The sequence below is a fragment of the Giraffa tippelskirchi genome, chromosome 2, assembly GCF_054371585.1.
Source record: "Giraffa tippelskirchi isolate mGirTip1 chromosome 2, T2T-mGirTip1v1.2.pri, whole genome shotgun sequence".
NCBI classification, from domain to species: Eukaryota; Metazoa; Chordata; class Mammalia; order Artiodactyla; family Giraffidae; genus Giraffa; species Giraffa tippelskirchi.
The window spans coordinates 44,944,976-44,967,422 of record NC_137276.1 but is presented as its reverse complement, the minus strand read 5'-3'; the positions used below and the strand labels follow the sequence as shown (position 1 = coordinate 44,967,422).

General features: G+C 34.9%; 1 long non-coding RNA gene across 1 annotated transcript in view; it reads left to right on the top strand.

Moving 5' to 3' along the window:
- Positions 1-22,447, top strand: part of LOC145539672 (uncharacterized) — an 870,498-nt gene that overhangs the window by 439,927 nt on the left and 408,124 nt on the right. The window contains exon 2 of the long non-coding RNA XR_014077894.1: positions 21,019-21,094. This is a non-coding gene — a long non-coding RNA (uncharacterized LOC145539672). The remainder of the gene's footprint in view (positions 1-21,018; positions 21,095-22,447) is intronic.

The window sequence follows — 22,447 nt, the reverse complement described above, 5'->3', positions numbered from 1 at the left end:
AGAAATGAGCCTGCATAAAAATAGGAAATGTTTATTACAGGATTGTGTATTCCTGTGTGTGTGTGTGTGTGTGTATCAGTCCCTCAGTTGTGTCCGACTCTTTGGACCCTAAGGACTGTAGCCCACCAGGCTCCTCTGTCCATGAAATTCTCCAGGCAAGAATACCAGGGCATCTTCCTTACCCAGGCATCGAAACTGGGTCTCCGCATTACAAGCTGATTCTTTACCATCTGGGCCACCAGGGAATGTGTCGGTAACTAGCCACTTGATCCCAAACATTCCATAATGGTATGATCATTCTCATTTTAAAGGGTTTAATCCCTAAATAAATTTAAAAGGGATCAAATAACACAAGTAAGCCATAACTCTATAGTGCTTCCTTGGTGGCTCAGACAATCGAGAATCCCCCTGCAGTGCGGAAGACGTGGGCTCAATCCCTGGGTTGAGAAGATCCAATGGAGGAGGGCACGGCAATCCACTCTAGTATTCTTGCCTGGAGAATTCCTATGGACAGAGGATCCTGTCAGGCTGCAGCCCATGGGGGTCACAAAGAGCTGGACGTGACTGGGCGATTAAGCATGGCACAGCACAAGCCATACCTCTAGAGAGTTGAGATTTGAGTCTAGATCTGACACCAAACTAGGTGCTCCTTTAGTCTAGTCATTTAGTTCCCTAATACTACATTCCTGACATAATAAAATGTAAGTGTCACCTAAAATGATGAGAGAATGCTAGAAATATAAAAAGAAAAAAAATGTGTTAAGATACTTGGAACCTTACATTCATTAGAAATATTGAAGTAGACAGTTAACTCAGAGAAACAGGTGATGTCTAAGTAAATAATACATGTGTCTGTACCCAGAAAAGTACTGATAGAAAAATTGATAAAATGTGAGACTGAAGATGCATAAATGATTTTACCTAGAATAACAATATGCTAAAAAATAAAAATTTACTCTTAAACTATAATAAAGATATAATGTTCTGTAGTGAATGAAAAATTATAATTTCTAATCTCTGAGACGTTTAATGTAAGTCTGGACCAAAACAGCAAAAAAAATATGTAAATGTCTCTATGTTCACCTGTTAATTACTAAAAATCTGGCTCAAAATGCAAAACTATATTATTTTAATTAAAAAGAAAACACTGTATATTCTTTGCTGGAGGAAGGATATGGTACACAGTATCAGTCAAAAAAGGATTATCAAATGTTATATTAAATGTAATGGACTGTATCTGATCTTCATTTTTATTAGTGTCAAAAAAATTAGAGAATATACTTTGATTTTATGAGACAGTTGTTTTACAAAGAGTAATGTCTATTATATCTACCAGGTCAAATCTTGAGCTTTCAGCGCTAAAAATGTTTCAAGCATTTTATCAGTCTCATTGATGAACGATAAATTACTTCCCTCTTAAATTTTCTGAACTTTAAATATGCAGAAATATTCTAACATCTATGCTACTTGTATAATACTTTACTGATGTGCAGGTGATATTCTAGACATCTGTATATGATATATAGTTTACAAAACATTTGACCAATTATTAAAATGAATCTTCCTTTGACTAGTTGATACTCACTTTTGTCAAAATGTAATTGGAAATTTATTTCTAGAGGTTTTAGGTGACACTTATTTTGATCTATATCTATCACTTCTTGCCCTTAGTGTATGCCAAGTACTGTGGAAACTGCTTTACGTAACTTTTTATTGAATCAAAACTTCCATACAGTAAAATGACTTCCTTTTCTCAACAGTTTGTTGCATTTTTCATGTATGTGTGCTGTGTTTTGTTGTGCTAAGTCACTTCAGTCATGTCTGACTCTATATACCCCTTAATAAATTCTCTTGTATGCCTGAACCCCATAAATACCACTCAGATCAAGATATTGAAATCATTAGAAATTAGGGTTTTTTAATGAAAGAGTGTATATAGCTAAGGCTATTGAATTTTTAAAAAAACTGGAAATACCACTATTAAAGGACTTTAATTTTGTTAAAAACAGATACCATAAAACTTTGGTAAATTTCTCATGGTGACTAATATAACTGCAGAAATGATTATTTTAGATTAGCTGTGTAAAATGGGAAAATGTTTATAGGCTACTTATGTACATTAACAAAAACAGTTTTCTAGCTCCATTATAGATGCAGCAAGGGTCTTTAAAGTGACAAAATTTATTTAAGGTGAATATGACTGTGTTCTTTTCTAGGTTTTGACAAAATTCCTTTGCTACTCTTAAGCTGTTATTTTGAAATTTGGTGTCAGTGAAAGAAACTGATGATTAAATTGGAAATATATTGAAGAATAGTAGTTAAGAAAGGTAACTTTTATAAACGCTAATATTCTCTGCATTCATTTGGTATAGCAACTTTTTTTAATAACAAAAAGCATAAGGAAATAATAGAAGAGTTTAATTCTGGAGAAAGGAAAAAAATAAACATCTCTAAACCTGAACACTAACAAAAATTGTACATTATGGGTTTTCCACCTCAAAGAAATTGACATATAGTAATTCAGTCTACAATTTAAGGATTGATACTTGACTGTTCTCTTTCCCTCCTATACAAAACCATCAGCAATCTTTGCTGATTTTACCTTCAATTATATCTCAAAACCAATCAATTTTTGGCTGCTCCAAATTTACAGCCCTGGGCTATCACTGGCTGATGGCTGAACTATTGCCATCACATCTTAAGAGATCTTCCTGCTTCTGCTCTTGCCTACGTGCAGAATATGTTCACCATGTCCCTCAGAGTGATCTTTATGAAATGTAGATCATGGTATGTGACTCTTCCGCTTTCAAATCCTAATGGTTTTCAACCTGGAGTTGATAATTTTTCCTCCAGAAAGGGCCAGAAAGTAAATATTTTCAGCCTCCTGCTCCATATATGGTCTCTGCTACATGTGCTTCTCCTTTGTTTTTGATGTTTTAACAAACATGTAATAATGTAAAAAACAAACAAACAAACAAAAAACATTACTGGCTTCTCAGGCCATGTAAAGTTGTCTGAGGGCTATTTGGCCTGCTATAGTTTGCAAGCTCTTAAATCTAAGTCTCGACAGTGATTAAAAGGCCTTGTGTGATTCCAACCAACCTGGCAGCTGCTCTGACATCATCAGTTATGTGGTTCCTTTTCTGCCTTCCAGCTACATCGCTCTCTTTTTCTTCCTTGATCAAACAGAACTTATACTTCAATAAGGCCTTTGCACTTTATGTTCCCTCAGACTATAGCATCTGACTGCCAGATATTCGCCTGACTGACATTTTCACATCTTTCAAGTTTATGTTCAAATAGAACTCCAAAGAATGGCCTAGATTATATACTCTTATCCAAAACAGTATCCCAGTTGCAATCTATTAATTTCCCTGCTGTTTTCTTTTTCTTCAAGCTTTTAATGACATATAATATGCTATTAATCTGTCTTCTGTTAGGCACAACTCAATAGATTTTAATTCTCCTATGAGTACAGCTTTTGACTATTATGTTCATAACTTATTAAATACAGAAAGTGGCATGATAGGTTCTCAAAATATGTATATAAAATATAGGAAAATAAGTTTATTAATGTATTCATTCTGAAAGAGATTATAATTTATTAATTATAGTCTTAATGCTGAGGTGATTTTAATGACTCTATACTAAAATGTAGCCTTGTTTAATTGTCACAAAGTACTCAAGCATACATAATATAACTCGTATTGATTCTAATTTAGTGGTAAAGTGCTGTGTTGTCAGTAACTTAATTGTAAATTATTCAGGGAAAAAAGGAGCATATATAAGAGTATATACAAGAAGAAAAATATGTGAGAAAATATTAAAAATTCATAATTCTTGGTGAAAATATGTGGGCCTGCATAGTATGAGTCTTTTTTTTTTCCCCTGTGGCTTTAACTGTTTTTAGTTTTTGAAAATAATTTCCGGGAAGCATGTACTGGCATTTGTGGAGACAGAAAGTATACAGTTTTGGTGGCATTACATTAGCTGCCTATTCAGTCAAATGATTAAGTTAAAGTGAACCCATAGTATACTGTTCATACTAGTACACTTCTGAGAATGAAAGATAGTAGAAAAATGATTATTTATATATATCAATCATATTTATTTATCATAGTATTAGATTTATGGAATAAACTTTTAGAATTCCTTAACAATAAAACTGTCTAAAAATGAATATATATTCACAACTGTGGAGGAAAAACAAGTAAGTTATCTTTATTTTGTTTATCTAAATATAAAAACATAACAGAATAATTATTCTTGTTCAATTTTCATGCAGTTTAGTCTGTCCCTTAGCCTTCTGTCTCTCCAAAATCACGTTTATGGTATGTTTCTAAAGAAAATTATTTTCAACATCATCTCACGATTTTTCATTTATTTACTACAATAGTCTTGTTGCTTTAAAAAAAAAAAAAATCCACAACCTAAAAGTTGAGGGTTATGTTTTTTAAATTTACCTTTAATAGGAGGATAATTGTTTTACAATATTGTGTTGGTTTCTGCCATACATTAACAGTAATCAGCCATAGGTACGCATATATCCCCTCCCTCTTGAAACTCTCTCCCACCTCCCACCCCATCCCACCCCTCTAGGCTGTCACAGAGCACTGGATTTCAGCTCCCTGCATCATATAGCAAATTCCCACTGGCTATCTATTTTACATGTGGTAATCCATTAGGGCAAAAGAGAGTTATGTTTTATTAGGTGGGAATTTTTAAGACTTAAAGCCAGGGGGGTAGGATTTCAAGGAGGTAGGATCTCAAGTAACCTTGAGAGAACTGCTCAGAGGAGGCAAGGACAGGACCCAGGTTTTATAGAAGTTTTGCAACAAAAACCAAGTAATTTGAATATCAAAAGTTGTTGTTAATGAAAAGAAAACCAGATATCTCAAGCTAAGAAATTTAGTGCTTTTCTTTGTATGGGAAAACGTAAGAGTTGTCTCCTAAATCATTCCTTTGATATGCTTCTCGCTCACCTGGGGCAAGCATCCTGTGTTTTCACATCCTGAGTTTCCTCAGGGCTCACCATAGGGTGTCCAAAGGCTCCTAGATGGCAGGTATTCTCTCTTTCCTGGGTTTCATCAGAGCTCACCAGCTCACCTTTGGTGGTGGCTATAAACTCTGATGACTGTGATATCCTTTGTTTACTGATAAGGCAGGAAATATTCCACTTCTCACATTCGGTCTTGTTGTATTTCACAATGTTGACTTAAAAAAAAAAATGAACAACATGAAAATTATCAGTTAAGTTTTATTGGGGGCAAAATGAGGACTGCAGCCTAGGAGACAGCATGTCAGATAGCTCTGAGAAACTGCTCCAAAGAGGCGGGGGTGGAGGTGGGGTGGGAATGTCAGCATGTGTGTAATTTTGGTGAAGGGAGAAATACATGTAATCAAGCACATATTTTTCCAGAAGTTTTCTGCTGGTCTCCTGAAGCTCCTGAAGTCACAAGGAATAGTCATCACTATGAAGGATTTTAGCACTTTTCTAGATATGAGAAGATACAAGAATTGGGCTCATAAAATTGGCTCCTGAAATTTCTAAACATCTGAAAACCTGCCTTGTCAATCCTCTGCCCCCACACCCTAATGAGTACAGAGTGCCTCATTTCTGCTCTCCACACTGAACTCCTGTTAGGGTCAGCAGCTGCAACAGAACCTGATTTAATCCTTCTGGAGGTAGATGGCAAGCGTCCATGGAAAGTATCAGTTTGTAGTTGGCAATGATGAACAAATATAAAATCTTTGATTTTTCTCTCTAGACTATTAACTTGTAATTGAGAAATTCTTTCCCTACAAATTCCGAGGTAAGCCCAAAATAAATAAGCTCAGTGCAATCTTTTATATTAAATTGTGTTAATATTTCAATTCAAATAATTTCACAGGCACTACCCTTTTTTCCTTTATGTAGAATATTTCTTCATGAAAATATTTTATGTAACAAAATCCAACATATGTTATCTCTTTATGTGAGTTTATTGAATATTTTGCCAAGCTTAGGAGCTGAAGAAAATGAGAACACTTGTCAAGTTTATTTTCTATTTGGTACAGAAAATATTTTATCCAATTGAAAAATGGGAACGCAAACAAAATATTTTTTTCTATAAGTTATTCTGAAGAGTGTGTCTAGAATTTTGAAAAGAGTAAGATTTTACTTACTCTTTTCACTTTATTTTTTAGCTTGTTCAATCCCCTAATTAGTTTGTAGGACCGTATTTATATATTTTTTCCTCCACGTAGTCTTTATTTGTAATAATTATAATTCACTAGAAACTCCAAAATTGATATTTGTTGGTGTTGTACTCACTGAATGATTTTATTGAGGATTCCAAGGTTATACTTTTTAAACAAAAAGCAGCCATATTTTAGAACACTAGCTTGTAGAAAGATACAGTATTATTTTAAGACACCTAAGTTGGTCATCAAAGGCTCTATTTCTAACATCTGTTTAATGAAAGTGAAAGTGTTAGTCGCTCGGTCGCGTCTAATTCTTTGTGACCCCGTGGACTGTTGCCCGCCAGGCACCCCTGTCCATGGAAGTTTCTAGGTAAGAATATTGGAGTGGGCTGCCATTTCCTTCTCCAGGGTATCTTCCCAACCTACAGATCGAACATACATCCCTTGTGTCTCCTGCATTGGCGGGAGGGTTCTTTACCACTAGTGCCACCTGGGAAGCCCTGATTAATGAAAGCACACTGCAAAAGACAATGCGCTTAGACATTTTTAGCTTCAAAAATGTGTAGATTATCTCGCTTTGAATGGAATACAATACTGCACTTCATGCTGCTGCTGCTGCTAAGTCGCTTCAGTCATGTCCGACTGTGTGCGACCCCATAGACGGCAGCCCACCAGGCTCCGCCGTCCCTAGGATTCTCCAGGCAAGAATACTGGAGTGGGTTGCCATTTCCTTCTCCAGCGCATGAAAGGGAAAAGTGAAAGTGAAGTCGCTCAGTTGTGTCTGACTCTTAGCGACCCCATGGACTGTAGCCTACCAGGCTCCCCCGTCCATGGGATTTTCCAGGCAAGAGTACTGGAGTGGGGTGCCATTGCCTTCTCCGGCACTTCATGAATTACATGTAACTATACCTTATGCACATTATGCAGCTGCATGTTTTAAGTATTTGTTTTAGGGCATAGTCACTTCTATAATTGGTGTACTGTTTCTTTAGCAGTTTTATCTTCTACTTTGCATGTGGCCAATGAAAAAATTACAGTAAATACCAACAAATATTGTATGTGAATGATACCAATTTTCTCAAGAAATGAAAATTTAGTTTTTACTTTTGCAGTACATGTATACTTTTGGGGGGGTGTTCAGCTCTTCATTGCTGTAGAAAGGGTTTATGGTTAAAATTAAATAAGCACTAAAATACTAAATCAATAAATTAATATTCGTTATAGATTTACACCAAACAATAAATGACAAGTCCTGTGTTATAAGAAGTCTCAGGCTATTCTATATGCTCTATAGCAGGACTGTTGGATCTGTATTTCCTATACTTATTTTACATCCACCAAAACTATAATTCTCTCATTTTCACAGTAACCCCACCTACTACCCTCTGTGTCTTGTGATTTCAAGTATCTCACAGACCATGGCATAGCCTATGGCCCCATCTGCCTGGTCAACTAAGTGGGAGGTCTTAGATGATGATTTTGAATACTTCAACCACTATGTTCTTTTTAAACAGTGGAGGGCTGTATGTGCTGTCTATGAAATACTGTTGGAGTTACCTTGTTGGAAGGGACCAGGAAAAGAGATTTATCTTATAGCTTATTTATTACTTATTTAACCATCAGGTGAGAAAATTGCTTTTCACCCATTTGTGTTTTCACAACTGGATTTACAAAGTGGAGATCTTCAAAATAATCCTGACATGTTTTTATCTGTCTGCTAATAGTAACATTTTGTTAATTATTGAGAAATCTGGGGCAAAGGCTAAACAAAAAGTGACATCAGAAAAATAGGGACTAGGACTGTGCATGGCAAACAAAATGTGTGGTCTCCCCAGATGTAATATACTTCACTCAATAACAAGAATGTCTTAACCATTCATTTAATACTATAGATCACATTTTTTCCAATTAATAAAATAAAAATTTGGATTTTGCTATTGTATCTTTTTTTTCCCTCAGAGAGAGAGATATAAAAGTTTGATTTAATGTTATTTTTTCAGTTTAATTCCTTTTCTTTAGTTAATTTGTAAGTGTTCATAGAACTTTCTTTTAAAAACTACATGGAGTTTTTAAACAGTCTGGAATCTGTGGAAGCCTGGGGAAGCTGCCCAAATTTGAGAAAGAGAAATTATTCAGAACACCTCTGCTTCCACCACTTCAGTTTCAACTGAGGAGACGAAAAAGGCCAAGAAGAAGGGACAAGCCTAAGGTCTCAACCAATAAAGAGCCTAGAGCTGCTCACCCACACTGCCCCAGCTGCCCCATTTTCAGAGGAGCAGGTGGCCTTTGGATTCTACCCGTGGTGACATGGGTCTCCAACTCTTCTAGAGAGTGCAGATCTAATACTACCTACCCCACCCACAGGGAATGTGCTGGAGAGTTATGGATTGACCCATTCTCCCTGACCATTAGCACCATCCTAGAAGCCTGCCCTTGTAAAGGGGCCCCAAACTTAGCTCTGAAAGTTCCTCCCAGAAGAGGCCAGCTTTTACCTGCCTGCTCCATCTGGAGAGGTCCTAGCATCCGGACCTGAGGCTATGGGAGGATCACTTCAGAGCTGGAGGTTAGGGGAACAGCCAAGCTGAGACAGGGCAGGTGCAAGCAATCCGGGCTGGGCAGGGGTTTTTCTTAGGGCAGATTCCTAGCTGCTTTACCTGTCAGCTGGTTCTGGACAATACGAGTGTCACTTGGTGGAGTCTTGGGCCTTCCCGAATATTGCCACTGACCTCTTTTTTTTTTTTGGCAAGTGAGTTTGCACATATGGCAGTTCCAAGGGAGAGGAGGTCCTCTAGGATAGCAGGGAACCCTGAACCTCCTGGGTAAGGCTCAGTTCGTCTTTTCCATGGATAAAGCCACCTCCCTAGACCCGTACCCCAGCCCTGTGCTCAGGTGGCACTGTCAGAGCAGCCAGACCCAACAGGTCCAGGTCGCTCCATAGTGGTTGTGGCCACCACATAGTGTGTTCGTACTGCCATCTTCTTTTGCCATCACTAGGCTGTCTAGTTGTCTGCCTCCTTCTCTCCGGGCATCTTTCAGTGGTCCAGGTGGCCTTTGTCCTGGAGCTTCTGCTGTCTTCCTCTAGCTGTTGCTTGACCTCCTCCAGGGCTGCCATCTTCCGCTCTCTCTTTGACTTGGGGAAACGTGACAGGTATGCGCTCTGTCCCTCCGCAAGGATGCTGAGCTCTTTGCCGCCTGTGGCTCAGGGTTCCTGGCATCAGGCTTCAGGTACTCTTCGGCCTCCTGGGTATGCCTCGCAGCTGTGCTCCTATTCAGTTTGCCTTTCAAGTCACAAAATCTTAATGCTTTTTCATCTCTTTCTTCCTGTCTTATCGGCTTTTTGTCACACAGTCTTGCTGCGTGATTTTCCTAACTTTCCTAATGTAACAGAACATTTCTACAAGCAAAATTTAAATCATTCTTGTCTTCCCAGTAAAACGCCAGTTGTCTCCTATTTTCTCTCCTGAGAATTTTTCTGCTGCTATATATTCAAAGAGTAGTGGTAATGATATCATTTAACATTTGCTTAGAGATTACTATTTATGAAGCATCATTCTAGGTGATTTCCATACACTGATTCACTTAATTCTACAGCAGTGTGGATTGTACAGCTCTACAGACCTGTTTATGGATGAGGAAAGTGAAGACAGAGAGGATAAATGACCTGCCCAAGTTTGCAGATATTCAGGGACAGAACCAAGATTTACTCCACGTAGTCTGATTGAAGAATCTGTTATTAAGCAGTGTATGCTGTGTGCTTGTGTAAGGATATGTGTGTATGAGGGGGTGTGTGTGTATGTGTGTGTGTTTAGGTGGTAAGTGTATATGTATATCTTGATGGTGATACAGAGAGGTAGAACAAAAGGTAATTTTACATTCTGAGTCAGGTTAAATTTTTTGTAATCTTTTTTATTTGCTTGTTATTGGTATAAATTTGTTTTGTTTCTAAATATATAAAAATAAAATATCTCACCTGTCAGGGTTACTAAATTTCCTTAAAGCCTACATATAATATAAGTACTGCCATGTATACATGCAATAATACTGTTTCAAAAATTTTATTATGACATCTGAAATTTGTAAATGATAGAATGCAATTTAAATACCTATTTATTAAAAAAGTTTTCATACGAAAAGAGACTTCAAAGTAATATTTAGCTTCAAAACTTGTAATTTTTAAACTAAATTTCATTCAACCTGTCCTTAAATGGTTCAACAAGAAATGCAGTATAAAAATTTTTATAATGCCCTGTACATATTTATAACACAAAATAACATTTAGATTCATGTAGGGCATCCCTGGTGGCTCAGTGGGTAAGAATTCATCTGCAGTGCAGCAGACCTGGATTCGATCCCTGGGTTAGGAAGATCCCCTCAAGGAGGGCATGGCGACCAACTCTAGTGTTCTTGCCTGGAGAATCCCCATGGACAGAGGAGCCTGGTGGGCTGCAGTCCATGGGGTCGCAAAGTGTCAAACATGACTGAACAGGTAAGCACAGCACACACAGCGTCCTTAAATTTTAGCCTGCTACCTTAAATGGTTCTAAAATTTTAAAAATATTTGTATTCTCAGATAATTATTGTCAACAATCTTAGTCCTTGAATACTGACACTATAAAAGGTTAATGATTAAGTTCCTGTTGACCAGGATTTATATACAGACAAATGCATTAGTCTGATATAATTATGATTCACTGTGCCAATTTTTCCCTAACACATAACTAAGATGTATAATACAGTAACACCGTAAATAAAAAAGAATCAATTAGTATGTTTTAATAAAAGCCTGTAAATTAAACACAGTTTAAATGGAATTCAGTAAATTACTTTGGAAAACCCATTTGTTTAATGATCATAAGCTAGAATCTGATTAACCCAGTATGTCAACTATTAATATCTTACACACACAAAATTAATGTAACTAGAATAGAAATAGAATAACTAGAATAGAAAATGAATAACTAGAATAGAAACATAAAACACATGAAATATAAAGAAAACATGAAATATATGTTATAATTTTTTTTTTCTATCTTGTTTTTATAAACACATTTTTAGAAGCCTTGTCTTCTCAGGTTTCTGTTTCAAAGACTATAGCTGTGAAGACACTAGGATGTAAAACTCTTTCTGAAACCATTCTTTCAAAATGATTTTAAACTTTCAGTATTAAAAATACAAGCAAACAGTTATTTAAATGTACTTACCAAAATTCAATGAATCATAAAGCATAGAATTTGAGACTGTTTTGTTTTTTTTACAGCATGGTTTTACCTTGTCTTATTCAGGTTGCCTGAACTGGTTGTTGCTCAAATGTCTATAATCGTCACATACTTTAGGCTTCAGTTTAAATATCACTTCACCAGATCACTCTGCCTTGTCATACTGTCTGAAGTAAGTCCCAGTTCCCAACCTGAGTTGTTATCTTAGGCCCTGACACAGTCTCTTAAAAGTCAATTTCCTTGCAAGTTTATAAATAGTTTTTTCTCTATTTTTTTCTGACCATGTTTCCTCCCACTAGAATGTTAACTACTCGAGAATAGTTACACAATAATGTTCCATTGGCATCCAAGTAACAGAAAGTTTCCCATGGGCTAACATAAATTTAGAAAAGAATAATTGCTATATAAATTGTTGTTGTTGTTCAGTCACTAAGTCTTGTCTGACATTTTGTGACCCCCCAAGAGCTGCAACACATCAGGCTCCTCTGACCACCACTATCTCCCAGAGTTTGCTCAAATTCATGTCAATTTGCTCAAACCGAGTCAGTGATGTTACCTAACCATCTCATCCTCTGCTGCCCCCTTCTCCTTTTGCCTTCAATCTTTCCCAGCATCAGGGTCTTTTCCAGTATGTCAGTTCTTCACATCAGGTGGCCAAATTATTGGAGCTTTAGCTTCAACATCAGTCCTTCCAAAAAATATTCAGGGTTGATTTCTTCTAATATGAACGTTTACCAAAAACAAACAAAAAAGTTAAGTACCTGGAAAGGGTGGAGAAGGGCATTATATCAATACTATAAGACAGGGTGAGAAAAACTTGAATTGCCCATTTGTTTATGATGCAGTCTTATTTATCCATGGGTATTTTTGGGAAATGAAGCCTGGAACTGAAATATTAATTGTACGTATTTTTTTCAGCATAGCATTTGATTTACTTTCAAGAAGTTTTACTATGAAACTAATTTTATAAATGTGTACCCACATTTACAGTTTACTGTTTTATGGTTTATTTGTGTTTTTGTTACTGTTGTTGTCATATTAGAAAAACAGCTTCACATCCCATGTATGACAGATAAATCTCACTAAGTTATTGCAGTCTATTAATTTTTGTGGGTGCAAACTCAGAACAATGCTTGGTTCACAACAGGTACTTATAAATCGCTGTTGAATGGATGAACACGTGAGTAAGTGCATGACTGAATGCAACTGTCTCCTACTGTCTTTCCCTTTTATAATGAATTTGTGCTAATAGCTTAATTTCCTGGATTAATACTTACCTATCTCCTATTGGAAACCATCAACTTAACATCTTCTATCTCAAAGTTACGGTATCCAGGCTCTTGGGGCATTGCAGATAGGTCTTTCACAATCTGTCCCCCAAATTTTCTACAACTTGTACAGCTGAAGAGAAACCACATTATTTGTAGGGCTCATATTTCCCTGCTTTGGGTATGTATTAATCCTGATTCCCTCTTTTTTCACTTTTTACTTCTCTTGTGAATTTTATCATCTGCCAGAGCCCTATCTAACATCTCAGTGTTCTTTGAAGGTGTCTCAGGACTTCCTCTCTTTTCCCCTCCCTGATTCTTTTCAGTGGTTGACAAAGTTCTGATGATTTATTATAGTCTGCCTTAAATTATAATTATTAATACATGTGGGCAGAAGCCTATTGATCTCAACTGGTAAACTTTCCAAGAACAGGGATTTGTGTCTCTGATTCTTTGTATCTTCCACACAACTTAGCTGAGATTTAGATATTTGAAAGATTTTGACTGGCAGTATTTAACTCAAATTGGTAGCACCTTTCATATCTATACACCAAGCTGAAAGTACTCTGTAAAAATGAAAATAAACAAATATCAATTTGTAGTAGATTTAATGTCATCGTAGTTAAGACTAGTTACACAGTAATATTCCATTAGTAAAGATTTGAGAATACAATTCTTGTCAAACAAAGATCAAAATATGTATCTGTAAAATGAGATGTTAAGATTTCCATGATGAGTTTGCAAACTATAGTGTAAAGTGTAAAATAAAATTTTGAATGTAATAATTCATACTTTTGGACCCATTAGCACCTTATATTAGAATCAATTTCAGGTGGATTAGACAATTTGGTTTAAGTTTTATAATTTAAAAATAAATAGACATGAACATCAGATGTCTGTACTAAATATATTTTCAGTTTAAAGAAACAAAAATAAATTCAAGTATTTTTAGTGTATAATGCTTTAATATCTATGTCAAATGGTATAAGATGAAAGTATACAGGGAGGCAAATTTTTGCATCTGCCCTGTTATGGTTTTTCTCCTGCACAAACTTTACATGCCTTTTTAGAAGGTTGAACAAAGAGAAACATATGTGAAAAAGTAACAAAGCCATTTTGTTGTTTCGTCACTCAGTCATATCTGATGCTTTTGTGACCCCATTGACTATAGCCTGCCAGGCTCCTCTGTCTATGGCACTACCTAGGCAAGAATACTGGAGTGGGTTGCCATTTCCTTCTTCAGGGTATCTTCTTGATCCAAAGATAGAACCCGCATCTTCTGCGTTGCAGGCGGATTCTTATCCTGAGCCACCTAAACCATGTTGAGAGGCTAAAGGAAGATGAAAATTTGTTTTCTTTTTCAAATTATAAACTTTATTTTTTTCTGGATTATTTGGTAGCTTTTAATTTTTTTTTAATTTTATATTATAGTTGATATACAATGTTATGTTAGTTTTAGGTGTAACAGCAAATTGATTCAGTTATACAGATACATATATCCATTCTTTTTTTAGATTCTTTTCCCATGTAGATCACTACAGGATGTTGAATAGAGTTTCATATGCTATATAGTAGGTCCTTGTTATCTATATTATGTATAGTAGTATGTCTATGTTAATCCCAAACTCATAATTTAGAGAATGAGAATTATTTTAACAAGGTCATCTTATAGAGAATTCCTTTGGTTTCAGCTTCTCTTTCCTGTTGATATTAATAATAAGAATATTATGTTTCTTTTGGAACAGGGAGAATATTTTTCACGTATAAATTTCATCTCCTGCTTTTTAGAAAAAGAAGAAAGTTTAGAGTGTTCTTTGTATATTTGCAGGGTTTTTTTAGTGCCTTTAGCTAAAAAGTGGCATATTTTGAGGTATTCTGCAAACTCCAAAGGCATGCTATGAGCTGAGAAAGCAAATTTACACAAAATACAACCAATACAATATTGTTAACATGTAAAACATTATAGAATAGATAAAAGTTGGGATCTTCCCAACCCTCCTGTATTGCAGGCACATTGTTTAATGTTATGATAACCATAAAGGATGGTTATCATAATCCTTTAAGAAAGATATTCATATATCTTCACCCACATCATTACATACACATAGACATACACATTGTTGTTCCATTGCCAAGTGGTGTCCAACTCTTTGTGACGCCATGGACTGCAGCACACATGGATAGAAAGCAATAAGAAGACCAAGCTTATTAGAACCTGCAACTACGTACCTATTTCAAAAATACAAATTTAAAAATGTCATGTGAGTTTTTAAAAAGATAAAACGAAGCATAATAAAATTTTTAAAAGTTTATTTGAGCATTTGTTGATTCACATAGGGCAAGACCAAACTGGAAATTCTTAGGAACATTCCACTAACAGGAGTTTGAAGAGAGAATTTTATGGAGAAAAGACGTATTCAAAGTAAGGACTTTATTGATTAGCTATAGCTTAAATCTTCATTGGTTGTTTGTGATTGGTTATCCTTGGGTTTGATTTCATAACCTCAAGGCATTTACAGAAGTAGATTTTGTTTTGCTTACTGGCAACCTCAGAGTCAGAGCAGTATCGATCTCAGTCTAACAGCCTCCTTTTTTAATTAGTTTAATGATTTTTACCTATGAATTTGGCTATGCTTTTCTATGAGACTAGCTAAATCTTGGAAAGTTGGAGAACAATGGATGGCACTGTTAGTCATTAGGAAAACATATACCCTAATATACTAAAATATATCCGAAGGTGGAAGGGTTAGTCACTCAGTTGTGTACAACTGTTTGTGACCCCATGGACTGTAGCCCACCAGTCTCCACTGTCCATGAAATTCTCCAGGCAAGAACACTGGAGTGGTTGCCATTCCTTTCTCCGGGGGATCTTCCCAACCCAGGGATCAAATGCCAGTCTCCTGTATTATAGGAATATTCTTTACTGTTAAGATAACCATAAAGGATGGTTATTGTAATCCTTAGGAAAGATATTCATATATATACTCTCCTTCACCCACATCCTTACATACACATAGACACACACTGTTGTTTAGTTGCCAAGTGGTGTCCAACTCTTTGTGACCCTGTGGACTGCAGCACACCAGGCTTCCCTGTCTGTCACCATTTCCTGGAGTTTACCCGAGTTTATGTTCATTGAATCGGTGATGCCATCCAACCGTCTCATCCTCTGTCGCCCCCTTCTCCTCTGCCCTCAATCTTTCCTAGCATCAGGGTCTTTTTCAATGAGTTTGGCTATTTGCTTCAGAAAGAAAATATGCTTGACTATGTGTATGACACCTAAAAAAGTAGAGAGAGTCACATTCATGTAGTCAAACATATTTTCTTTTTAATACAGAAGCAAACTTGATTCCAATTTTGTTATTTTACCCCCATAATATACTAAGGTTTTACTAGGGCTTTGCCAATTTAAATTCAAGATTAATTGGACCACTGGAGATAAAGAAAAACCTTAAAAAAGTATCTAAGAATTCTACAGTATTTTTGTATTGCCAATTACAAAGCATAATCTGTTATCTACAGGAATTCTTACATTTCCTCAGAATTTGTCAAATGAAATTATATGGCTCTTCGTGTGAGAAAGTAAGGAATGGAATCTGAGTGATCTCTGCAATATGCCTCAGCTGACTTTCACTTAAGTTTGCATAAGATAAATCATTTTTGTAGATCTTTGTGTTTAAAATGCTTTTAGAACTTATGAAGCAGTTTCTATCTTGCAGAAAACAATGCTTTTTTTCTAATAAAAGTTCTCTCATGCAAAGACAATCTAAAAGAAAAATGTCTTTTAATAGTACACATGTTTAAATCCTGCCTTTGTTTTAATACACATAAACTCCATCTCTCCTTTTTGCACCTTTGAATTTTTGTTACGTTCTAACAATACCATAAATATTCTATAAAATGTAATTTAAAAAATGATGTGTTCTATGTGAGCTTTCTTAGTAGGAAAAAGTAATGATGAGATGTGCACTCTTGAACTATGCCAAAAATAATTTCATGGAGTTATTGTAGCATGCTGATTATTAGAAGGCCTTTTAGATTTCAAACTGGTATTGTAATGATTTATAATATCCAAATACTCTGAAGTGGCCATTCATTGAGCATCTTGTTATGCAAAATAGTCGCTAACCTTTCTGCAAAGTCATATATTAATCACTTTGATCACAAACAAAGCCCTGTTCACTTAACAGCTTTTTCTAGAATTTTATGCCTATCTTCGACTAAGTTAAAACTATTTTAAAAAATCAAAGACCATTCCTCCATTTAAACACGTTTGTTGTTTTTATCTTGAAAAAAATAAAAATCATAACATTTTGATTAGATGGTTACCTAGGTTTAAAAATGACCTTGATAAATATAGTGACTAAGAATTTCTTTTCCTAAAAAATATATTTTCTTTTGATCTATTCAACTTCTCTATTAAATAGTGTTTTTGTTTGAAATATAAATTTATTCTTCTGATTAACAATAGCTGTTACATATTTCTTTGTTTGTTGTTTTTTAGTCTCTAAGTTGTATCTGACTCTTTGTGGAGTCAGAGTGGACTGTAGCCCATCAGGGTCCTCCTCTCTCCTAGAAAACAGTACTGGAGTGGATTGCCGTTCCCTTCTCCAGGGGATCTCCTCCAACCCAGGGATTGAATCCCAGTCTCCCACACTGAAGGCAGATTCTGTATCACTGAGCCACCAGGGAAGCCTGGTGGTTTAAATTTCTTGTATTTCTTATATCACTGAAACCACATTTTCTAAGGGCTTTCAAGAAAAATGAATACAGTGCTTTTGATTTTTTTTTTTTTGAGAATCTCTAGGATTTTAAGCAGGCAAATGGTCATGAAATCTATTTCAAGACAACCAGGAGGAATTTATGTTATCTTGTCTAAAAGGTTTAAAGTGAAATATTCAAAATAGTTCTCCAATTTAAATGGTTTTATCACTTGAATTCAAGGAGGTTATTTTCTATTACTGAAAGAGTCTTACTTTAACTTCTTTCTGGTTAAATCCACTGCAGATGTGACAATTTTGTAGCACAGATCACCACTACTCAGCCATCCCACATCCTGAACACAGCATCCTTTCCCAGATCAATAATCAAATCCTCATTCACATAAATGTTCACTATCAAATGACTGCTATTAATTCTTGAGCTGAAGCCAGTGTCCACTTCTGGTTTAAAACTACATGGTCTTGAATCACAGATCTGTAAGACATGTTAGAAATGGTCAGGTACCACATACTGACTTTATAAATCAATAAATGAGAGCATAGTTTGATAGAGAACTTTGTCAAATGCCAAACAGTAAAATGGGCCGACAACCCTCCTTCCACTGTATGATTTCTGCTTTACTATATCATGGCTTAAAATATGAAGGGATTTTATGAAACTGGATGGAGTAGTTGTGGCAATTATAAAAAAAAATGAAACAATAGTGATGCATAATTGTGTATTTTTATCAATTTTAACTTCTTTAGTGTTTATATTGGATTCAGAATTCAAAATATCACTCTCTTGTGAATGGAGTTTTCAGCGATTGACATTCCATTCTTGAAACATAACAATCTTTTACCTTAATAAATATCAAACAGCTTTCTTATTCAGGTATTGTCAAGGTAGAGTGGTTACTTAATTAGGTCACACCATAAATGTGTCTATGGTTTTGCATTTATTTAATGGCCCTGTTTAGCAGCTGAAATGCGGTTAAACTATCTCATTGATTGAATACTGCATTACTACATCACAGACATTACAGAGGCCAATCATGAATATGATTTCAAAAAGCAAACAATTTTCATAGCTAGTAATTCTAGTATTAGTTTGAGTTCATTAGATAACATGTTTCCAAAGAGCTGTGTGAAGTTGTGCATGGTAAATAAATAGAGTCTCTGCTTATGTTACTTATTCTCACTAGTATTGAGGCAGTCCAGAATAGGCAAAAAGGCTTGGGTTTACTCTTGATACTACATAGACCTCTAAGCCTTTTATCCTTATCCATCAGAGGGCAGACAGAATGAAAACCACAATCACAGAAAAATAACTAAACTGATCACATGGACCACAGCCTTGTCTAACTCAATGAAACTATGAGCCATGCCGTGTAGGTCCACCCAAGATGGACGGGTCACGGTGGAGAGTTCTGACAAAATGTGGTCTACTGAAGAAGGGAATGGCAAACCACTTCAGTATTCTTGCCTTGAAAATCCCATGAACAGTATGAAAAGGCAAAAAGATAGCACACTGAAAGATGAACTCCCCAGGTTGGTAGCTACCCAACATGCTACTGGAAACTCATTGGAAAAGACTCTGATGCTGGGGAAAAGACTGAAGGCAGGAGGAGAAGGGGACGACAAATGTTGAGATGTTTGGATGGCATCACCAACTCAACAGACATGAGTTTGAGTAAGCTCAGGGAGTTGGTGACGGACAGGCAAGCCTGGAGTGCTGCGTCCATTGGGCTGCAAAGAGTTGGACATGACTGAGGGACTAAACTGAACTGAACACAGAACTCTAGAGGAGGTATTATCAAAGTATCAATCTAGAAAATTATGTTTTAATTTTTTTTATAGTCATAATAAATGAAATACCTCAGGAGCTGCTACTAACCTTAGATGTCACCTTTATTCTGCCTTTTAATTTTAGTAAATGTATAAATTATTTCTTCAAATCCTGCACTCTGGATATAAGCTCTGATTTATAACTTCTCAAAACTAGGACTGATGATATAAGTATTAAATTGAAATTTTAAGTAATTATTTGATCTTTGAAAGTATAATGATAAGATATAGGCACAATGAAACAAAATTTAATTTTTTATATATAATTTATATTTGCTAAAATTGTTCAAATTTTCTATTTCATTCAACTGTTGTCTCTATGTCTGGAGGCATACAGTACCTTAAATATTAATTTTCAAACCTTCTTCACTTTCTCTTATACTTTATAATGTATAATTATTATTCAGAAACCCCTGAGCAACCCCACTGTATTGCCAAATAGACCCAAAGTACAGTGAAATGTGATTTATCTAGATTGGGATTAATTGAGGGTTCAGCGCTATTCAGAAGAGAATAGTGACTTCGTAGGGAAAACCGAGTCATTTTTCATCTATGGCACTGTACTCAGAGCCTATGTACATTAAGGAAATCACTATAATATTTGTCCTTTTAATTAATATGGTCATTGTTGATTAAAAAAGATAAAGTGGCATATCCTTTTTAGAGCTTTTATTAAAGTCTGTTAAGAAATTATCCATGTCAGGAGTTCCCAAAATATATTTCATGAGGCCATAGAGCTATACAAAAATGTCACAGATGCTGCCAAGGGACCAAAGTGGGCTTAGCAGGTGCAGGTATAAATTTTGAAGATCCTATCAAACCCCATCTATAATCTGACTACAAAGATTCAACTGATATGTTTTATATATTGATATAAAGCTTATATTTCATTGTGAAAAAATAGATTAACATACTTCTTAATTAAAAAAAATTGAAACTTTCCTAATTTATTTTTTCCTTAAAGTTATATATTCCCTAGTCCCTAAAGAGGTATACAACTCACTTTTATGCATTCTTAATTTTTATTTTATATACAAATTGTAATATGTTCACATAAACACAATATTTTTAAATTTTCAATTGTGTGCTCTAATTTTTTATAAAAAATTATCTCCTTTTGCATGTTATTTACCTTCTGCTATTTAATATAGATCATTTTAGAAGTACTGTTTTAAAATGTAAATTTTATGTATTTATCTCTACTTATTCAGTAGTTCACAAGCAAAGTTTAGTTTTGAGAAACAAACCATTATTTTTGTGCTTTATAAATGAAGAGCATTTGTCAACCTCATATCTACTTCAGAATTTCAAGGGAACATGTCTAGGTGTTTCAAAAAAACTATAGCTGTTTCCATTTATGTGTGTCTGTATTTCCTGTTATATATATATATATATATATATATATATTCAATCTATGTAGTTGTTCTTAATTGTCTTGCATCTATTTACCATACTATAAAAAACATATTTTTAGTGTCACTGAAGGAGAATTTATACTGTGCTTCCTTGTTAGGACACTGGTCACATGGCATAAAATTTGCAGATAGGAGTGAAATTTTGTTTTCCAAGTAAAGAATATTTATGGAGCATTTGTGTTGGTATGCATTCTGAGAGTTAAGTTTTCAATCAGAAGTGTGACACTTCCAAAACTTAAGTTATGATTGCACAATTTACTTTTCAGAATTTGCATTAATTCATTGTAAGCCTAAATATAATCCATAAGAAAATGAATTGCTCCTATGTTCTGTACCTGAATAAAGTCTTTGCTTTGATGGGGCATTGATCAATAACTCTATCCTATAGGAAAATGGAAGCATTATTCACTAGACACAGTTGAAGTTGCCGGGATTACTGGATGAGGGAAAGACAAGACACAGGGGTGAGTAATGCTTATGTTTTTTCTTAAAATTGTATCCTTAACATAATATTTCCCTTCTCTTTTGGAGAAGAACAATACATAACAGCTATATTTTAAGTTTATTATCTATATACAGAGTTTAACTTTTAGGCCTTATCTGATTCATCAAAGCCAGAAAGAGAGAAACAAGTTAATCATAGAGTTTATAAAACTCTTTCCCCAGAGAAAGTGAAAGACCGGCATTTTTCTTTTAATTTGTTTAAAACAAGCAAGCGTTGAGCCAGTTTAGATTTTATATTCTTCATTGATTGTCTCATTCTCTTGGAGGACATTCTGGCAGTACGGTAGTAAACACATTGAATCCATCATCATGTGTCAAAGGGCCATCAGGTCGATGGCTCTTTTTGAACTTTGCTGTTTCAGAAAACCATAGCTGAGTATTATAGGCAGAAGTTTGACATTTTCAGGATGAAAATCAATTTCCTTTTATGTATTTTTGAAGTGAAGCTTGTGCTTTGATTGCAGAAGAAATGGCTTTTGGAAGTTTAGAGTAACAAAATAGGAATTAAGATAAAATTTGGCTAATAATAGTTTCAGTGCAAGCAAGGAGAAGTATATTTTGTGGTTTAATAATATTTTAAATCTGTGGAAATAGAACCAGAAATAGAAACTTATGGAAATAGATACAGAAATAGACAATTTCTTTCGAATTGAGATAGCAATGGATGAAACTTATGTTTAAAGACCTCAATTAAAAGTAGAATGTGATGATTTAGAAAAACGAATGTTCTTTAAGAAGAAATACATGACTCTGCAATTCATGAAAAAAAAGTCATCTGTACACACATGCCTGCTTATTATTTAAATCCTCTCACTCCTAGCAGAATGTGGGTTACTAAAAGATAGAGAACCTGTCTCTCTTGTCCACCATTGTATTTATAGAATCTATCTTATTGCTAGGGCATAGTAGGCACTTCATGAATGTTTGCTACCTCAATATTTTAAAAGATTAACAATAGCAATAAATTTGGAATGTTATAATTTTATTATAAAATTATAAATATGACATAAAAAGCCATTTAGTGGGAATATAGAATTTTGAAAATAGAGAGTTGAAATAATTTTCTCTTGTCAGTAATTATGAATTCATTTTTTAGAAAATCTTAAGTTTTAAAAGTTCTGCTTTAGGTACTTTTATGTATACATAAGATATGTCTGTGAGTATATTTAAATGTACATGAGGCCTTATAATTCCAACACTAGCGTTATTCCTCATATAGGTATATTTAAATTTCTGTGGAACCATATATTTCAGATGATACATTTTCACATTTTAAAAAAATCGTAATTTTATTTTGTTAATGATTTCATAAA